Here is an 18,538-nt window from a genome sequence, read left to right as displayed (position 1 = left end):
AGATTCATGAGTGGTCAGTCCATGTAAGTGGACAAGGAGCTTTGCAGAAAATACTAGGAAAATTAGACAAAATAAGATCCAACGTGTCCTGCTGAATATATGGAACTGTCGTTGATCTTACTTAGTCCTAAAGTGGTGAAATCTGCCAGGAGCATGGAGCGTTACATATAAAGGGGTCCCAGTGGCAGAATCTCCTTAACGCAGAGACAAACAGTCAACAATTAATAGTAATCAAAATCAAGCTAATCACACTATTCCATGACTGATGTTTTTATTCACATCCTCAGATGTAGACTAGTTACGTATACATTTTTTAATTTACATAACACATGATTGCCCAAAGTGAAGGAGTGGGTGAGAGGGAAAAGGGCGAAAGGGGTATAGTATTGGTGAGGGTTGTGTTGGTATAAAGAAAGTTCAAAAGAGATCACATGTGGTCACATAAATACATTTGTAAGTGGACATCACATGGGCACACTAATAGCGCCATCAATTGCTTCTAAACACATGTATGTACTCCTATCCCAATTATTTCAACACAGCCAAACATGAACTGTTGCAGTAGGGTAGGATAAATAAATAGTATGTTGACGTTTCGACCCCAGTGGGTGTAGGATTCTTTACACCTTACTGCGGGGTCTTCATCAGGACTGGTGAAGAGGGGGATCCAAGGGAGTGAGGGAGGGCACCTATAAGTAAAAACATCGAAGTGAGCTAAAGGCAAAAACCTATATTGAAATTAATCGGGGAACCACAGCAAATTGAAATAATTACCAAGAGGGCCACTATCGTTTGTGGTGGCACCAGACCGAAAGGAAGACAAAGTGGGCCTTGGGGCTCCGGAAAAAACAAGAGCTATACCTAAAAAAGAATTAGGGTACTGTCAGAAGTTGGACTTTCATCCGAATCGTCCCACATACATCATTGCATTATTGCTAAGAAACGTGCTTAAGTAAAGAAGCATCATTAATACCAATGCCGGGTTGAAAAACAGAGTAGTTACCACATAAAAAGGACATCACAACTAGCTCAATTTACACATAAAAGGATCATAACCCCTGACAACATGCGTGGTCACAGGGTCTACCAGATGGCATCCATAGGAAATGTTAGACAAGCAACATAGCATTGATAATACATCACATCCCCAATTAGTAAACATCACCCAAGCGAAAACGTCTATCCCTAGCTTGTTATCAATTATCTTTGTAGTAGAGGTCCCAGCAATCTCCACATGGTGATGGTTACAGAGAAATCTAAAAACAAGGCCAAGGCATAATATAATTACCCGAGGGTTCAAAGTAATCAAAAGCCTCCTCGTGCGTTGATATTATTAACGATAAAGGGACCTTGCCGTTCCCGTGTAAAAATCTAAAGGGGCACAAAGGGCTCAATCACAAACATGTCCCGTGTCTTATAGGCAGATTGGTAAAAGGAATAGATTCAAAATTACACTCACCGCGAGTGTAGCGGCAGACCATCTTGGCCAATTCCGAGCATCAATCTAAATATGTAAAAGAAATGGTGGCTCAGTAAGGCATAGATTCACCTCTCCTTTACAAAAATTGCCTCTCGCCACGACCTACACTACATTACTCACCACGGAGGACGGGGCCGGAGAACTTCTCATACGCATTAGTCAAGGAGAATGCGGGCGGGGCAATATGGCAGATTTAAAGTGGAGATAACGCGCGTCATACACGCGTGTGCCTGCACTAGCTAGATACCGGCAGGTCACGTTGCCGGTGTCAGCCCGTTCCTCACAAAGCCATAGAAGAAAGACTGGCTCGCTATTCATGCTCATGACACTAACGTGGATTGTTGTGGCTTAGATATTATCATTTAATATGCAAGTATTCCAATGCAATCTATTGATGGCAAAGTGAATAGATAGGCTGATGGGTACGCAGGACCTACAATGTATATCTAATTGATATACAACATATGCATTATTATGGGGTATGTGCGGCTGTCAAACAAAAGAACATATACAATTACAAGGTGGAGATAATGTATAAACATTTCATTACATTTCTGTATGTTCATCTGTGAAGGGGCACAGAAGGAGAGAACAACGAAGTAGATACAATTTCATTACAAACCTAAACACTTAATGACTTTTTAATGGAGACACGCTAGTTGGGCATAACTGGCATCCTGTTCATTTAAACCATTCAAGATTTATCAAAACGGGTCATCCATTTACTTTCTCTCACAATGAGGAGAGAGCCTATATTACCACCCCTTGGGCCTAGGGATACTTTTTCAAGGACAACCCATTGCATTTCTTCTACTGCATGTCCAGTGCTCTTGTAATGTTCAACTAAGGGTGCGCCTAAGACCTCACATTTAATTCTGCTCTGGTGCTGCAGAATACGTGCTTTGATCTTCTGTTGTGTTTGCCCTATGTAGGCCAAACCACATGGGCACGTGATACAGTAGATAACACCGTTAGTGTTACAATTTGTAAATGTTTTCAGGTCTATGGTGTGGTGTTTGTAACAAAAATTGTTTGGTTTGTACACACATGGGGCAAGCCTTGCAGTTCCCACACCTAAAATGGCCAATGGCCACGGGCAGGTTCCACATAGTTTGTATGGTCGGTGGTTCTGGGGCATCCAGAAAGGAGCACACTACATGATCTTTTATGCTCTTTGATTTCTTGAAAGAGTGCATAGGAAATTGAGGTTGGCAGATGTCCTCAGCAATCAATGGCTATTAATAATTTTGCGTATGCCATTACTTTGTCTGAAAATGTAGTTACACAAATCATCTTATCCATCGCCTCATCTTCTCTTTCATGCGTAGTTAGAAGTTCTTCACGAGGGCTGTACCATGCCCGTTTTTGGGCTCTCTTGACTAGTCGTCGCGGATACCCCCTTTCCAATAGTCTGGCACTTAAGTCTTCTGATTCCTTGAAATAGTCTTCTCTTTTGGTACAATTGCGGCGTATCCGTAGGAATTGTCCTACAGGTAGGTTGTCCCTACATCCCCGTGGATGGTGGCTATTGTACAGTAACAGTGAATTCCGTTCTGCTGGTTTACGGTAAAGTGTAGTGGAGAGCTGGTTATCCTCATGGAAGGCATCTTGATTGGCAGTGCTCTCACTCTGTACACTGAAGTCCCCTAATAGCAGGATTTTTTTTTAGTAGAGATGATATGAGGGGTAATTGATTCATTAGTTGGAGCGAGAAATCAAGGAGGAGGTCTGAGGGCTGATATATGAGGGCGCCTTTCCAGTTATGATGGGGAAGCAAATCCATTCTAAAGACAAGAATGTTAATTTTGTCATTACAACGTTGCTAGAGTATAGCTACTTTGATGGAGCCTTTATGGATGATGGCTATACCTCCACCCACCTTAGGTTGTCTATCCCACCTTTGAATACAGTATCCCTCAGGGAGAGCCACTGCAATATCAGAGGTAGAGCTAGGTTTAAGCCAGGTTTCAGTCAAGAATCCAAGATCGGGATACTTGGGAGGCAAGTAGATCACAAATTTCAACGGCATGCTTGGGCAGAGATCGGACATTGCACAGAAAGCTGTTCCAGCCTTGAGCAGATCTGCCAGTATAATTTTCTCGTGAATTCAGGGAAAGAGTGGCTACATTGGGGGGGGTGTTTACCCTTGCCTGAGTCATATCAAAGAACCTAATTGCTTCTGTTCCAGCTTCAAGCTTTGAAATTTGCAGGACCTGCACGTGAAGGGTCCCTCCATAACAGGAAAAGGCCCAGGAGTGTCACATGGATGTTTAGTGCATTTAGCCAAATTGCCCGTCTAATATCAAGGAATTCCAGGTTGGTCTAAGAATATTTCTGCTAGATTCCTAAATCGGATATAAAACATGCAGGGGTCCTGGCTCCTGACGACGGCTGGGCGCGGACGGGCACAAACGGGCTTGCCTTTGGCACGCCCGATGCGTGTCAGGCATTGATTAAATAGTAGAGGAGAGCAGAAGCGTAGCCAAGTCACTGCTTATTGGGGGAAGGGGAGTTACAAGTTGGTGTGCCCTTACCCCTACCGTAAACTGGTTTCCTCTGTATCCTCCGCTAAAGAAGCCTCTACCGGAAAACGGTTGCATGTTGGACTTGTACGAGGGAGTGTTAGGGTCTGAGGATGTCCTTTTAGACCCTGCTCTATAGAAAGAGCGATGAAAGGAGCCTCTACTTGAAGGAGTCTGAAGTGCGCCCATGGATTTCGCCACATCTGTGTCTTTTTTCATATTTTATAAAGCCTTATCAACCCGAGGTCCAGAAAGGTGAGGTTTGTTCAAAGGAGTATTTAAAATAGACTGTTGCAGTTTAAAGCCTGAAATTCTAAGCCAGCATGCCTACGTAAGAGAATGAGGTGTTAACTTCTCTTGCTGCAGTGTCAGCAGCATCAAGAGCACATCTAATAGAAGAGTTAGAAATTAACTTCCCTTCTTGAACTCGTTCTTGTGCCTTTCTCTTGTGCTCTTCTGGGAGGTACTGAAGTAGACCTTCCATCTCATCCCAGTGTGCCCTTTCATACTCAGCTAATAGGCCCTGCGTGTTAGCAAATGCAAAAACAACAATTGATGGACAGAATGCAGAACAATGTCACACATTCACCCCAGTACAGAGATCTGGGCCTAAATCCATAGCTTTTTTGCTCACCATGCCATTCCAGTTTGAACCCAGCCATATACAAAACAGTCTTGACCCTGTGCCCCATGGGAACAGTGCAGCCCGAACTGCTAAGCCAGGTCCTCCCTGGACTGGAAACAAGCATTTTAGGACCGGTTTCGGGCAATAGGGTAGTGTGGAGAGCAAAAAAACGATGGATTTAGGCCCAGATCTCTGTACTGGGGTGAATGTATGACATTGTTCTGCATTCTGTCCAACTGTTGTTTCTGCGTGTTGGCAAAGCGCCAGTGATTAGCAGCTTGAGCTGCTACCCTTTTACCAGTGTGTCAATGAACTTAGATTCTTTACTTGGGGAGGTGCATCCCCAGAAGTCTGGGAGTTCGCTCTTTTACAAGCGTTGGAAACTACCAGGGAATCTAGAGGGAGCTGTTCTTTAATAAAAAACAGATCAGAGGGTGATGGTTTATATTTGTAATCAACCCTAGGTGTTAACATTTGTGCGTGCACAAACAGGGTCCTTAAAAATGTCATCTGCCTGTCTCATCATGCCTTTTAACATAGGAAGACTATGACTAACTCTGTGCGTAGACCCTAGTGTCTGAAATAAAAAAAATCGTCTAAGGCCTCTTTAAAGCGGTGTAATCCCTTGATATGCGGCTGCCACGGAAATTAACTCTAGATAGGATACATTATCATCTGGAGGTGAGGGTTTTGCAGGGTATAGGTCTGGATCATTATTCACGGGTTGATAGATATTATAATCATCCAACAGATCTGTAGGTAAAGGAACATGGTCATCATCATCATCATCCCCATCTCCTAAATCAGGCTGTGTGTGAGAAGATCCCTATGGTTCTGAACCTGGCAGTATTGGTAAAGGTGAAGATGGTGGATGGAGGTGGTGGGGGAATGGCAAAGTAGGATGGATAGGACTTGTAACAATGGCCTTCTTCTAAAGGGGGATCTTGTATCAGTGCCTTCTGAACTGACTTTCCTCTTGGAAGGAGTTTTGGCTAATTTAAGTCCAGTGTCTGGATTGATGTAAAGCTTTTTCTGCTTTGGATCCAATCTGTCCTTCATAATGTCTTAAATTGGTTCCAGGGGGATCTGCAATATCTTCTTTCGATTTCGGCAGCGAAAGTTTCGGTGCCAAACCGGACTGGTCTTTCTTGTCCTTGGAAGCGGAAGGTTTTGGATCCGAAGCAGACTTTTGTTTCAAAACTAAGGATATAGGCTCCGAACCAGATTTGTCTTTCGAAGCGGAATGCTTTCGGTCCGAAGATTGACTGTCTCGGCTCGATCCCGGGCTGGAAGGCTTGACCCCTTGTTTCACTACCAGGCTCAAGGGCGGGGCTTTAGAAACATCGTCTCGGTGCTGTCTGAAGGCAGAGGTGGTGCTGAAGCCTTATCTTTGGTAAAAGATAGTTTTTGGGTTACGGGGTTTTGGTACTCACGACACCCTGTCCCGCTGGAATGTCTTCTGACTCCAACTCTATCTTGAGGTCGGAATCCGATTCTGGGACCGAGAAGGCCTCCTCTTCTTCCGCAGCTGCCGCTTCTTCCTGTTCGGATTCTTCTCAGAAGATAGCTGAAGTCTGTTGAGTGCCTTGGAGCTGCACTTCTCGTCGTCGAACCGGACGATCTCGAAGAATCTTTTACAACCTGAGCCTCGCAGTCTTCTTCCTTGTGCTCCGGTGATAAGCACAAGTTACATACCTGGTATAAATCGGTTCAAGGGTACTTAGAGTGGCACCTGGGATAGAATTGAAAAGGAATCCCTTCCATTGGCAGAGTAGTAGATCGACGCGGCTAGAACCGAAGCCTGCCCACGATGTTTGACGGAAGATGAGACATATACTTTAGCATAGATCACCATCTGGTGTTTGGTCCCGATGTTTGCACTTGTTTTTTTTCGAAGAAGTGTTTGCAGTCACAAGGTAGGTGACTCTTCCTTTCGGTGATAGTGCGCATGGGCATCGACTCCATCCCCAGATTGTTTTGCGGTAAGGGTGAGGATGGCGTTAGTAAGAGTAGAAAGAGATGTCCATGTTAGATGATACTGCAACAGATAAAAGTACCCCGGTGGGCGCACATGACTCTACAGCTCTATATGAACAGATGCATACTGGATAAGTTGCATTTTCCGTTCGAGGCATAGGAGCTGGGCTATGCTTTGGCATAGACTACACAGCAGTTATCTCCAAAGTGGTGGCTGACCTGTATCTGTTGCTGTGGTTTGAAATAATGTTCTTAAAACGGCCTGACCCACACTAGCTTGTTGTTTTGCTAACACATCTACTCAATAGTGTTTTGTGAATGTGTGTGGTGTAGACCATTTTGCAGCCTTGCAGATGTCATCTAGGGGTATGTTTCCTAAGAATGCCATAGATGACCCTAGTTTGCGTGTAGAGTGCACCCTAGGGGGGAATTGTTAATGTACGTTTAGCCTTAATGTAGCATATTTGGATGCACTTAACTATCCAACTTGCAATGCCTGCTTTGGATACGGAATTGCCTTTATGCAGTGGCTAAAACGCAACAAAAAGTTGTTTAGTTTTTAAAAAGGATTTAGTTCTTTCAATGAAATATAGTAGTGCTCTTTCTACATCTAATGTGTGGAACTCCCTCCCTCCCTCCCAACCTGCGCCTGACCCAAGACCACCTCTCCTTCAGGAAGAAGCTCAAGACCTGGCTGTTCGAGCAGTAACGCCCCCCCCCCCCCCCCCCCCCCCCCCCCCAGCGCCCTGAGATCCCGACGGGTAAGTGGTGCGCTCTATAAATGTCTTTGATTGATTGATTGAAGAGTCTGGTTGAGGAAGAAAGATGGGTAGCTCAACCGACTGGTTGAGAAGGAAGGCAGAAACGACTTTGGGTAAAAGTTTGGGATTAGTCCTAAGAACCACTTTGTTTTGGTGAATTTGTAAAAAAGGTTCTTGTATGGTTAGCGGCTGGAGCTCACCAACTTTTCTAAGAGATATGATGTCTATAAGGAAGGCTACTTTCCAAGTGAAAAACTGTAGTTCAGATTTGAGTAGAGGCTCACATGGTGGACCAATGAGTCTTGTAAGGACCATATTAAGATTCCACACTGGAGAAGGTGGAAGTCCAGGAGTGATGATTCTACTAAGTTCTTCCAAAAAAGCTTGGAGGATAGCAGGTACTCGAAACAAACACAAGTGTTGTCTGTTTTGTATATAAGCCGCTATTGCAGCAATATGTAAACTTATAGATGTATCTGCTAAATTAGAGTGCTGTAGGTATAACCGGTAGCAAATGATGTTTTGGGTTGAAATATCTAGTGGGTTGATTTGATGGTTTGTGCAGTAGATTACCAATACCGTATTTTCCGGCGTATAAGACGACCCGGCGTATAAGACGACCCCCTACTTTTCTTGATAAAATGTAGGTTTAGTGCTGTACTCGCCGTATAAGACTACCCCCACTTCCAACGCAGTCCTGCATAGCCATTTGGAGAATTGTGCATAAGATTTGCACCCAAAGCATTCTTTCTGATATTTGGTTTACGGTACTTGATATCCTTTCTTTGGCATTTCATCCAAAATCAATTCAAAATGTAATGTGAATGCTGTCATATTGGATCATAGAATGTCCTCACCAGATGTGCACCCCACTTCCCTGTGTTGTACATTGCCATTATCCACATTAGTATTGTTAGATTACCGGTACCGTAACTGTAATTTATTTCCCTCTTTCAGATCCACTTTCAGTGGGTTTGCTTTTGATACTTCCACAGTGCCCCCATCGCCTACGTAACGTTAGTTCTTGTGTTTGAGTGCCCTCCATTTATTGCAGTATTATACCGTACCTCTACTTGCACACGTCACTTTTTCCTCCTGTAATGCACCATTTCCTATTGAGAAGCGGTCTGACACCTTCGGGTGAAGTCCGCGCTATGTAAAAACGCATGAAAACATACTCTCAAATTTCACACCCGGCGTATAAGACGACCCCCGACTTTCCAAAACATTTTAAGGGGTTAAAAAGTCGTCTTATACGCCGGAAAATACGGTAGTTTTCACTTTGCTGCGTAGCATGCTCTAGTGGTAGGGTGTTTAGCTTCTTTAATGACGTTCATGCAGTCTAGCAGGAGATTAAGGTAGCCAAACTATGATTTCAGGTGCCAGATCGCAAGGTTGAGTTGACTGGATGTCTTATCTCTCCTTGATTCCGAGTGAGAACCTTGGGGGACAGGTGCAGTTTTTGATGAGGAACTACTGATAGTTCCAACAGGGTTGTGAATCAGGGTTGTCAAGCCCATGAGGGAGCAACTGGGATCATTGTGAGGGAATGTTGCTTGAGCTTCCGAACCACCAATGAAGTTAGCGGAAGAGGTGGAAAAGTGTAAGCAAATGTCCCTGACCAATTCTTCCATAGCGCATTGTCTTTGGACAAGGGGTGTGGATACCTGGACGCGAAGTTTGGGCATTTTGTATTGAGGTGTGTGGCGAACAGATCTATTTCTGGGTAGCCCCACATTTGGAAGAATGGGAGAAGAACTTAAGGATATAGTTCCCATTCGTGGATCTGTTGTCTTTGACGGCTGAGCAGATCTGCAATCTGGTGGTTTACTCCTGGGAGGTGTTCTGAAAGAAGATATCTTTTTTGGGGTATGGCCCATCTCCAAATGCTTGGAGCTAGGTGTGAAAGCTGTAGAGAATGTGCCCTCCCTGTTTTTGTATGTAGTACATTTCTGTCATGTTTTCTGTACGGACTAAGACAGCTTTGCCTACTAGATGCAGTTGGAAAAACTTTCAATGCCAGAAAAATCGCTAGTAGTTCTAGGTGGTTAATGTGGAGTTTTTTCAGTTGTAGGGTCCACATGGCCTGAATAGTAGGTTTTTGCAGATGAGCTCCCCAACCAGTGAGCGATGAGTCTGCCGTTAGCTCTATCTGTGGAACTGGGTTGAGAAATGGCCGCCCTGTGGAAAGGTTTTGTGTATTCCATCACTGCAGAGAGCGATGGGTGAAGCCGTCTACCAACATCAGATCTGTTAACCGACCTTGAGCCTGGTTCCACGGACTTGCTAAGCATTCCTGTGGGGGACGCATTTGAAGCCTTGTGTAAGGGACAATTAGAATGCAAGAAGCCATCATTCCGAGCAACTGCAAGAACACTCGGGCTGGTAGTGAGTGTCGGGACTGAAATTGTGATATGAGATTTAGCATGTTGCATATCCTGACTGGATTGGGGTATGCTAGGGCTTTGCAAGTGCCCATTGTAGCTCCTAGATACGCTTGCATGATGGGTGGCTGCAGGCGAGACTTGGCGAGGTTTACAGTGAACCCCAAGTCGTGAAGCAGCTTAACTGTCTTGTGAGTGTGGATTATGCAGCTGTGCTGTGACTTAGCTTTTATTAGCCAGTCGTCCAGGTAAGGGAAGACATACATATGTTTTCTTAAAAGAGCTGCAACTACTGCAAGGCACTTGGTGAATACTCTGGGTGCTGTAGTTACCCGACCACCAAGTACCGGAGATACTTTCTGTGAGCTGGGTGAATAGGAATATGGAAGTAGGCATCCTTCAAATCCAGAGTGGATAGAAAGTCGCCTTGCAGAAGCAACCTGTTGGAGTATGACCATATGGAAGTGGTCTGATTGAATGTACAGTTTTAGCTGTCTGAGGTCTAGAATAGGCCTGAGAGAGCCGTCCTTTTTGGGAATTGGAAAGTACAGGGAGTACACTCCTGTCTCCTGATGATGCAATGGGACTGGTTCTATTGCATGTTTTTTTAACAGAAAGAACTTCTTGATTCAGGAGTGTGAGATGTTCTGGTGACATAACACGTTGTTTTGGAAGACTATTTGGGGGAGTGCTGGTAAGTTCCAGGCAGTAACCATACTGGAGAATTGGTCTTACCCACTTTTCTGAGGTGATTGAATTCCAGACAGGTAGGAACTGTGAGAGACATCCCACGACAGGAGTGGAATGATCAAGGGCCGTGGAGGTAAGTCACTGTTTGCTGGCAGGGAAAGTGTGGGTGGGGTTACCGCTGCCTTTTTACTTATTATTATTTCCCCTTTAGTCTCTTCGGAAATAACCTCTGGAAGAGGGGGGATTAGCCCTTGTAAGAGGAGGAGGGATTATCTGTGGACATTGTTTTTGAGCGAACCCTATAAAATGAGCAGCGAAAGGACTCTCTGGTAGAAGGCAATTATAGCCCCCATGAACTTTGCAGTTTCTGTATCTTTTTTCATCTTTTCTAGGGATGTGTCGACAGCTGGGCCGAAATGATGATCTTTATCGAAAGGTTGATTAAGTATGGAAGACTGTACCTCCTGCTTGAATCTGGAGATTTGAAGCCAAGCGTGACTGCGCAATAGTACGCTAGTGTTAATGGCATGAGATGCTGTGTCTGCTGCATCTAGTATGCACTTAATGGAAGTATTGGTGATAAGCTTACCTTCCTGAATGAGGTTGTTGGCTTTGGTTTTGTACTCATCTGGCAAGTGTTGCATGAGTTTTTCTAACTCATCGTAGTGAGCCCTATCATAACGTGCTAATAGAGCCTGAGCGTTGGCAATACACCAGTGATTAGCAGCCTGAGAAGCCACTCTTTTGCCTGAGGCATCAATGAGTTTGGACTCCTTGTCAGGAGGAGGGGGCGTCACCCGTAGTGTGGCAGTTAGCTCTCTTGCAAGCGTTGGACACTACCAGAGAGTCTAAGGGCAACTGACCTTTAATGTATGCTGGGTCTGTAGGAGCGGGCTTGTATTTTTGTCTACTCTAGGTGTGAGTATTCTTGCCCTGACTGGGTCGTTGAATACCTCATTTGAATGCTTTAACAAGCCCTTGACAAAAGGTAAAGTATGAGTAGACCTTTGTGAGTGTGTTAGTGAATCAAGGAAGAAATCCTCATCTAGAGTGTCTGTATGAAGCTCCACTCCATGGTATTGGGCAGCCTTGTTAATAAGTTGGACATACCCAATGTTATCATCAGATGGGGAGGGCCTGGAGGGATACGGGTCGGGCCGTTATCATAGTCTGGATCTTTACCATATTTGTCCCAGGGATCAGGGTCCTGTGGTATGTCCTCGTCCTGTGGTATGTCCTCATCCTGTGGCACGTTATGGTCTTCATCTCGATCCCCGTCCTCATCCTGGGTGTCAGGTGATAGTGGAGGTGGGGGTGAATTTTAGGTGTAATGATCAAGTTTGGGTTAGGAGGAGGAGAGGGAGGTATGCAAGTGGGAGAAGGGTTAGTACCCATGTCCTTTTTCTTCTGGGGTATAGAATGATCCTCTGAGATCCAGCTTCTGTTTTTTTTAGGAAGAATGACCCGGAGGTGTCCAGTTTTAGGGTCAATGCTTAGTCTTTTTTGTTTGGGATCCAAAGGTGACTCTTCGAGGCGAGGTTCTTTGGATGGGGTTCATTTCGGCGTTGACGATTTAGGCTGAGAGTCTTTAGGTGTTGAGTGTTTTAAGTCTGAGGGCTTTTTTAGCAGGTTTAGGCTATGAACACTTGGAGTAGTAGGTTTCGGCTCTGGAGTTTTCGACGCTAGAGTTTTTGCTCCGAGCCTTTAGGTGTGGATTTAGACTTCGAAGCCTTAGGTGTGGAGGCTTTAGGCTCTGGGTCTTTGTGCTTGGGGGGCTTTGGTTCGGAGGACTTTGGTGTCGAAGGTATCTTCAGTGGCGGTGTTGTGGAGACTGGCAAAGCCTTCTGTTTGTGTTTTGGTGCCGAAGGTGTTGGTTTGGCACCGGAATGGGGCTGGCTGGAGCCCAAGACTGAAGGTTTGTGTTTTGTAGCCGAGCCGGAGGGCAGGGCATCTGAAACTTTCTCTCGGGCCGACCTGAGCCCGAGGGCGAAAGGGATACCGGGGCCTTAGATTCTGGGTGACTGGGCACATGGGGATCTGTACTCGCGGTACGTTGACCTGCAGTGATGGTAAGTTCTTCTTCTATGTCAGAATCTGCTTCGGAGACCAGTTCTTCTTCCTCTGCTTCTGGACGGTGGGAATCAGACTTCGCGGAAGAGGTCTGGCATCGAGCCAGACAATCACGAATGGTCTTCTTCGATCGGAATGATTGACATGCTTCACAGTCCTTTTTGTCGTGTTCTGGGGATAAGCAGAGGTTGCAGACCTCGTGCAAGTCGGTGTGTGGTAACTTATCTCGGACATAGCTTGAATGGAGTCCGTTCCATCGACGGCCAGCGTGGTCGGCACAAGTAGGCCCGACGACCTGCCTCGAAGATCCCGATCGAAGGGTTTCAGATTTTACATGATACACGTCGAATGGGAAACCGCGATCTATAGACAATATCGTTGAGGGTAGAGGATTGCGTGTCAAAGGGGTTCGAAAACTATACCGAACCGCAGCAATACACATCCGAACCAGACGGCGGAAAAAAAACTATCTGGGGATGGAGTCGATGTCCATGCGCACTATCACCTACCTCGTGACTGCAAAGACTTCTTCAAACAAAAACAAAGTACAAACATCCGAACCCAACACCAGATGGCGATCTATGATAAAGCATATGATCTACAGCTCATATGCCTTGAACATACTGTTCCTTTGAATATGTTAACATAGAAAGATATACCTTTCTAAATATTGAACCAATGAACCATATTGGATATGACCAAATGCTACCAAGAAGCTCAAAACCAGTACATGTCGAGTGGAGAAAGGAATTAAGAAATACTAGTGTTTTACTGACCAAGTTATAGCAGATATTCACATCTGGAAGATACAGTGGTTAACTAGATGCTATCGCTATTTGGGTCTTTACTCCTCACTGGAACAAGCATTCTCAATGCAAACGGTCTCGCATTTGTGAAATTTAGAGCTCTTGGCGTTTAAAATGACAATGTTTTGTACTTTTTCTTTTTTGGTATGCAGTGGAATGATGATATTTGTATAACACTATTGCCATTTAAAGGACCTCACGGTGCTGCAGAACCATTAGCATAGCCAATAGGTCTCGCCTTTGGGACCTTATAAGTGTTTAGTTATCCAGCACAGTATCCTTGGTGCAACAACATCAACTGTTGCATGGCTAAACACTTATAAGGTTCCAAAGGCGAGACCTATTTGGCTATGCCAATGCTTGTTACCTCTTCCACTGATCTCCTCATTGTCGTATCTCTGTATTCTCTTTCTCCATTTCTACTAATGCCTACTTCTTGTGTTCCTCAGTTTCCTTGTGCACTTCCTCTTACATTACTTTCATACAACTGGTTCCCTTATTTCCTCACATCTTCCATCCTCCCTCAAAGATTTCTAGAAAGACCACGATGCTGGTTATTACTTCAGCCATTTTTATTTTTTCAATTATCTTTGGTACCTGTATATGTGTCTTTATAACTGAAAATGAAAACCTAAAAGTACCAGAATATGAAGAGCACAAAAAAGTAGGCAATATACATCCTACTGATTTGGTTGGAGTAGAGCTGTGCTGGGGTGGGAGAAGGTTCTAAAAATGTGTTAGATTTGTTGACTGATCCAGATGATGGCTGAGAGATAGGATTAGGGTATTAAGCAGTGAAATATGGTGTTTCAGTAGAGACATGTCATAGAGCTGAAAGTAAGTTTGGTGTTTTCGTGATATTTACTTAATTGGGTTTATTCCACATGGTGAGAGTGTGTGGTTGTCAGAGTGGCATGGGAGGGACCCTTATGTTTATCCTGTGTAAAAGCTCAGTCCTACTGCTTACAGATATTGATAGTGGTGACACTGCTAATTATTTTTGATGTGATATTTTTTAGTTATGCTGGTGATTCAATAGATATTAGCCTTTTGAATTATTTAAGCTTTGTAAGGTACTGTAAAATCTATTCAAATGCCAAGAAGTTCACATCACTGGCCTTCTTCATAATGGGTCACCTGCTGTAAGCTTTATAGCGAGGTTTCTAATGATATTGGAGAATGTGGTGACATTGATTCTTTGACCACCTTGGATTTCTAAGAACCTTGCTTCTGGCTAGTGTTGTCTTGAATGTGTTTTGTCATACTTCTGGGTTATGCATGAAAAGAAGAAGTGAATTTTGTCTTTGTGCTAGTGTAGACATCAGCTCAAAGGTTTTGTAATTCAGATTTCATGATGCTGTTTTTTCATCTTTTTGGGCTTTTTGATATTGTAGTTGTGGGGTACTAAGTTGAGAAACTCTTTAGATCTGAATCAATACCCTAAGGTCTTGGGTCCCCAATGTCTTTTTCTGCTGAAGAGTTATGGCTGTTGTTGGTGCAAGACATCCCAGCTCATAGAACGAGAGGACAGCTTGAAAATGTCAGTCTCAATATGGCATATGGTGATCTGGTAGTTGCACAATATAGAACTATATAGTTCATGGTTCTGACATTATTTCTGGCTCATTTTCTACTATTGTTGACATGACTGGCACAGCTTTGCAGGCACTTCATGAGTGCCTAACAGGCCATCTGAGATTGAGGCACACATTTGACAATATCCCACATAGTTTACCTCAAGGAATATAATCTCTAATTTGATTTGAGAAAATGAAAGAGAAAGGGAATGGATTTCGGCAGATCAAACAGAAAATCGAAGTTAAATATATGTGATCTTATAAAATTATCGATGACAATTCTATAATTAAGTTGTTTATAAATTCAAATGATTTCATAGTTATCAAAGTTGTATGTCCATATGTTATTATTTTATTAATAGGTTACTGTATTGAGGTGAACATGTAATCTTATGGAAAATCTTTAACTTAAACAAAGTTTATATTAATACGTCTGTGAATGTTTGTGCAGTATTAATGCTAAATACAAATATTTATACGCAAAAGTGCGTATTTTTATTCTTCTTTCTCCAAAAATGTCTGGAGCCCTTTCGGGAACGATCCAGACCCAACAGCGGAAAAAAGAACCTGAAGATGGCGCCCAGGAGTGGGAGCTTCCGCTGGAAGCGTGCCGACGTCACCGGAAATACACCAAAGGTGGGACGTTGACGCCCACCTGGGCTACGAAAAAAAAAAAAAAAAAAAAAAAAAAAAAGAAGAGACTACGAATCCGGACCCAACCACAAGACCGTGGAATAATGCACAGCATAGTGAATTCAGAACGATTCACGCTGCAAAACTGTTGACCCGCACAACGAGTCATTTATTTAAGCTCGAAGTCTCATATTTTACTGAGGCTTGCATGCTGCTTTGTAAACTGCCTCAAGTCAGAGATTGCGAAACTGTCCCCTCCCACCTCTGCGCGGCGGATAAAAGGGAAATTACACCATCACTTCTGCGCTTTGTGCAGCAATGGAAAATAAACAGTCAAACTGCCACAACCCGAGCAGCTGATGCCCAAATGCTAAAGGAGAGACAGTTTCCGCTGCGAGGAGATTTTTTATTAACTAACATGAGTTCAGTTTTCGTGTTTTCTGCAGAGAGACATTTCTAGTTTTATTTCTGCCGGGGAGGTTTCATATGGGTCACATTCAGGTTTTACGGAATAGTTTCTTAACATTTTACACTTCGCTGCTACTTGTAAAATTATCCAATAATCACGCTACTGGGAGAATTGAACTCGAAGTAAAAAAAAATAAAGGGATTACAACTCCAAGGAAAAAGGAGGAATAATAGTTAGGAAAAAAGTACTGCGTCAGTGGGGGTAGCTTGAGGGGCTACAAAAAAGTCAAAGCAAAGAGAATTAAAACAGATGGGAGGGGTGGGAGGAGCGCACAGAACGGAAGACGCCCACAAAAATGAAAATCCACCATGCTAATTTGCACGCCGTTGCTCGCTTCCGCAAGATGGATGCCGCCACATGCACGCGTGTCTGAAAAGTGTAGACTGATCCCAAAAGGTCATCTGCTAGAGCAGCGCATTCTCCCTGCACTAGGCTTGATCTAAAAAGGAACAACATCCTGGAACTGGCCAAGTTGCCGGGTGCAGTACCTGGAAATAGGAGTGTTTAAAATTAGATCACGTTGCTGTAAGCTAGCAATGGACCCATTTACAGAAACACATTTCACAAGTTGACTAACATTGGCACAATAGGCAATTAAAAAGCATGAACCAAAAATTATCAACTCATACTAACTATTGTTCATCTCAGAAATGGCTATACAGCATACATTATTTTAGTACAGAAAAAGAGGAGCAATATATCCCTTGAAGAAAGGATACGCAAAGAACTTTAGTTGTTAAATATTAACAGGAATACAGGTAATGTAACAGCAACACATTCAAATATAAACAGCAACGTGGCATACATATGCACCCTTCTGCTGCAAAAAAAAGACAAACATAGAAGGCAATGAGCCACCAAGTGGGTACAGAAATACTCGATAACTGAATGACCAACATTCATGCAAAGAAAGTAACGTACAATCTTGAAAAAGTGATTGATTTTTCTGAGTTCGGCGTTGCCAATATTTGTTTGCATAATTGGCTTGTTAGCTAGAGTTAGAGGACTTTATGGGAGTTCAATATATTTTTTTCTTTGTCTTCCGTAAGACATGTGCATACTGATGTTTGGCTCATCTAAAACCAACCATTCTGAACAACTTTCATTTAAAGAGTCATGTCACGGGCAGGGCGGACGAGACAACGTTGCAGGTGGCTCTGATGAAGGGACGGGGAGCAGACGAGGCCCTGCCCTATGTAGTGCGACATGCCGCAGGGGTCTGGCAGATGTTTGTCGAGAAAATCTTGCGGCGGGCCCCTTTCATAGGGAACTGCCGGTGTGGATTTTGGCCCCGGTGAAGCTTATGAAGGTTTCCGGGACTGGCGGGACGGCGGATGTGAGACTCTGGCGGACCTTTATCCAGACGACTCCTTCGTGTCCTTTGAGCAAGCTACGGAAGCCTTTGACCTGAGCAGGGGGCAATACCTGAACTATAGGGGACTCCAGGAGATGGCAAGGGCGACCTGGCCCCAACCCAGAGGCGCCCCCGTTGACCCACACCCTAAACATCCTTCTTTCCTGTGGCAGAGGGAAGCGGCTGATCACGTTACTGTACTCAGCCATGCGACGGGATTCAGCCCCGCCGGTCGCGCCGTCCTGGGCAGCCTGGGAGGCGGACCTAGGGATTGCTCTAGAGCCGGGACAGCGCTAACATATTGGCCTCCTGTCTCGGAAAGTGTCGTGCAATGTGCGGTTTAAACTGATCCACTTTAATTTTGTACATCGCACTTACATGACCCCGGTTTCCCTGAACCGTATCTCTGCAGATAGGCGGGACAACTGCCCCAGTTGTGGGGCGGGGAGGGCCGGATTCTTACATTTGGCCTGGGAGTGCCCGCGGGTCGGTGGCTTCTGGAGGGAGGTGGAGGAGCATATTGGCCGTGTCAAGGGGCCTTCGAATTGCCCTGACTCCGCTTCATTGTCTCTTGGCCCTGGTCCCCAAGCCCAAAAAGAGGAATTTGTCCTATAAGTTACTGCAGCTGCTACTGGTATTGGCGAGGCGGCGCGTGGCTATCACTTGGATGGGGCAGAGGGCCCCCCGAGTTATCCCTGTGGCTTAGGGATGTTAGGGAATGGTGCTTGGCTGAGGAAACACACATGCAGCGCACACGCCGGGATGAGAGGCTTCAGGAGGACTTACTAGCATGGAGAATGATGTGTGCTGAGGGGTTGCCCAGCGACGACTCGGAGGCTACCAGTGCCGAATTGTTTGCCCCTGGGGAGTCTGGCTCCGAGGAGGATGCAGCCGGAGGCAGGGAGGATGGACCTGTTTCGGGGTAGTGCCCTATTGGACGCGTGCAAATGTTCCATATTGTATTACTGTGTGATTTGCCTTGATGCCCAGAGGTTTGCTTAGGACTGTGATATCTGTACCCAAATGGGCCATAAGGAGGTGACCAAACTATTTACACGTACTTTATTAGCGATGCCAGGTATGGGGGGGGGGTTGTTTTGTTGTTACATGTTAGACTGTGGTTTTATTGAACAACGAACTGTAAAGGAAGATGAGAGACGGGATCAACGGATGACAAGGGAGGGGAAAAA

At 44.6% G+C, this 18,538-nt stretch overlaps 1 protein-coding gene across 1 annotated transcript in view; it reads right to left on the bottom strand.

The window, feature by feature from the left end:
* Positions 1 to 18,538, bottom strand: part of RSBN1 (round spermatid basic protein 1) — a 163,100-nt gene that overhangs the window by 91,363 nt on the left and 53,199 nt on the right. The gene's annotated exons all lie outside the window — the stretch shown is intronic.

The sequence above is a fragment of the Lissotriton vulgaris genome, chromosome 5, assembly GCF_964263255.1.
Source record: "Lissotriton vulgaris chromosome 5, aLisVul1.2, whole genome shotgun sequence".
NCBI lineage: Eukaryota > Metazoa > Chordata > Amphibia > Caudata > Salamandridae > Lissotriton > Lissotriton vulgaris.
Note: the sequence above shows the minus strand (reverse complement) of the source record. Positions and strands in the feature narration are given on the sequence as shown.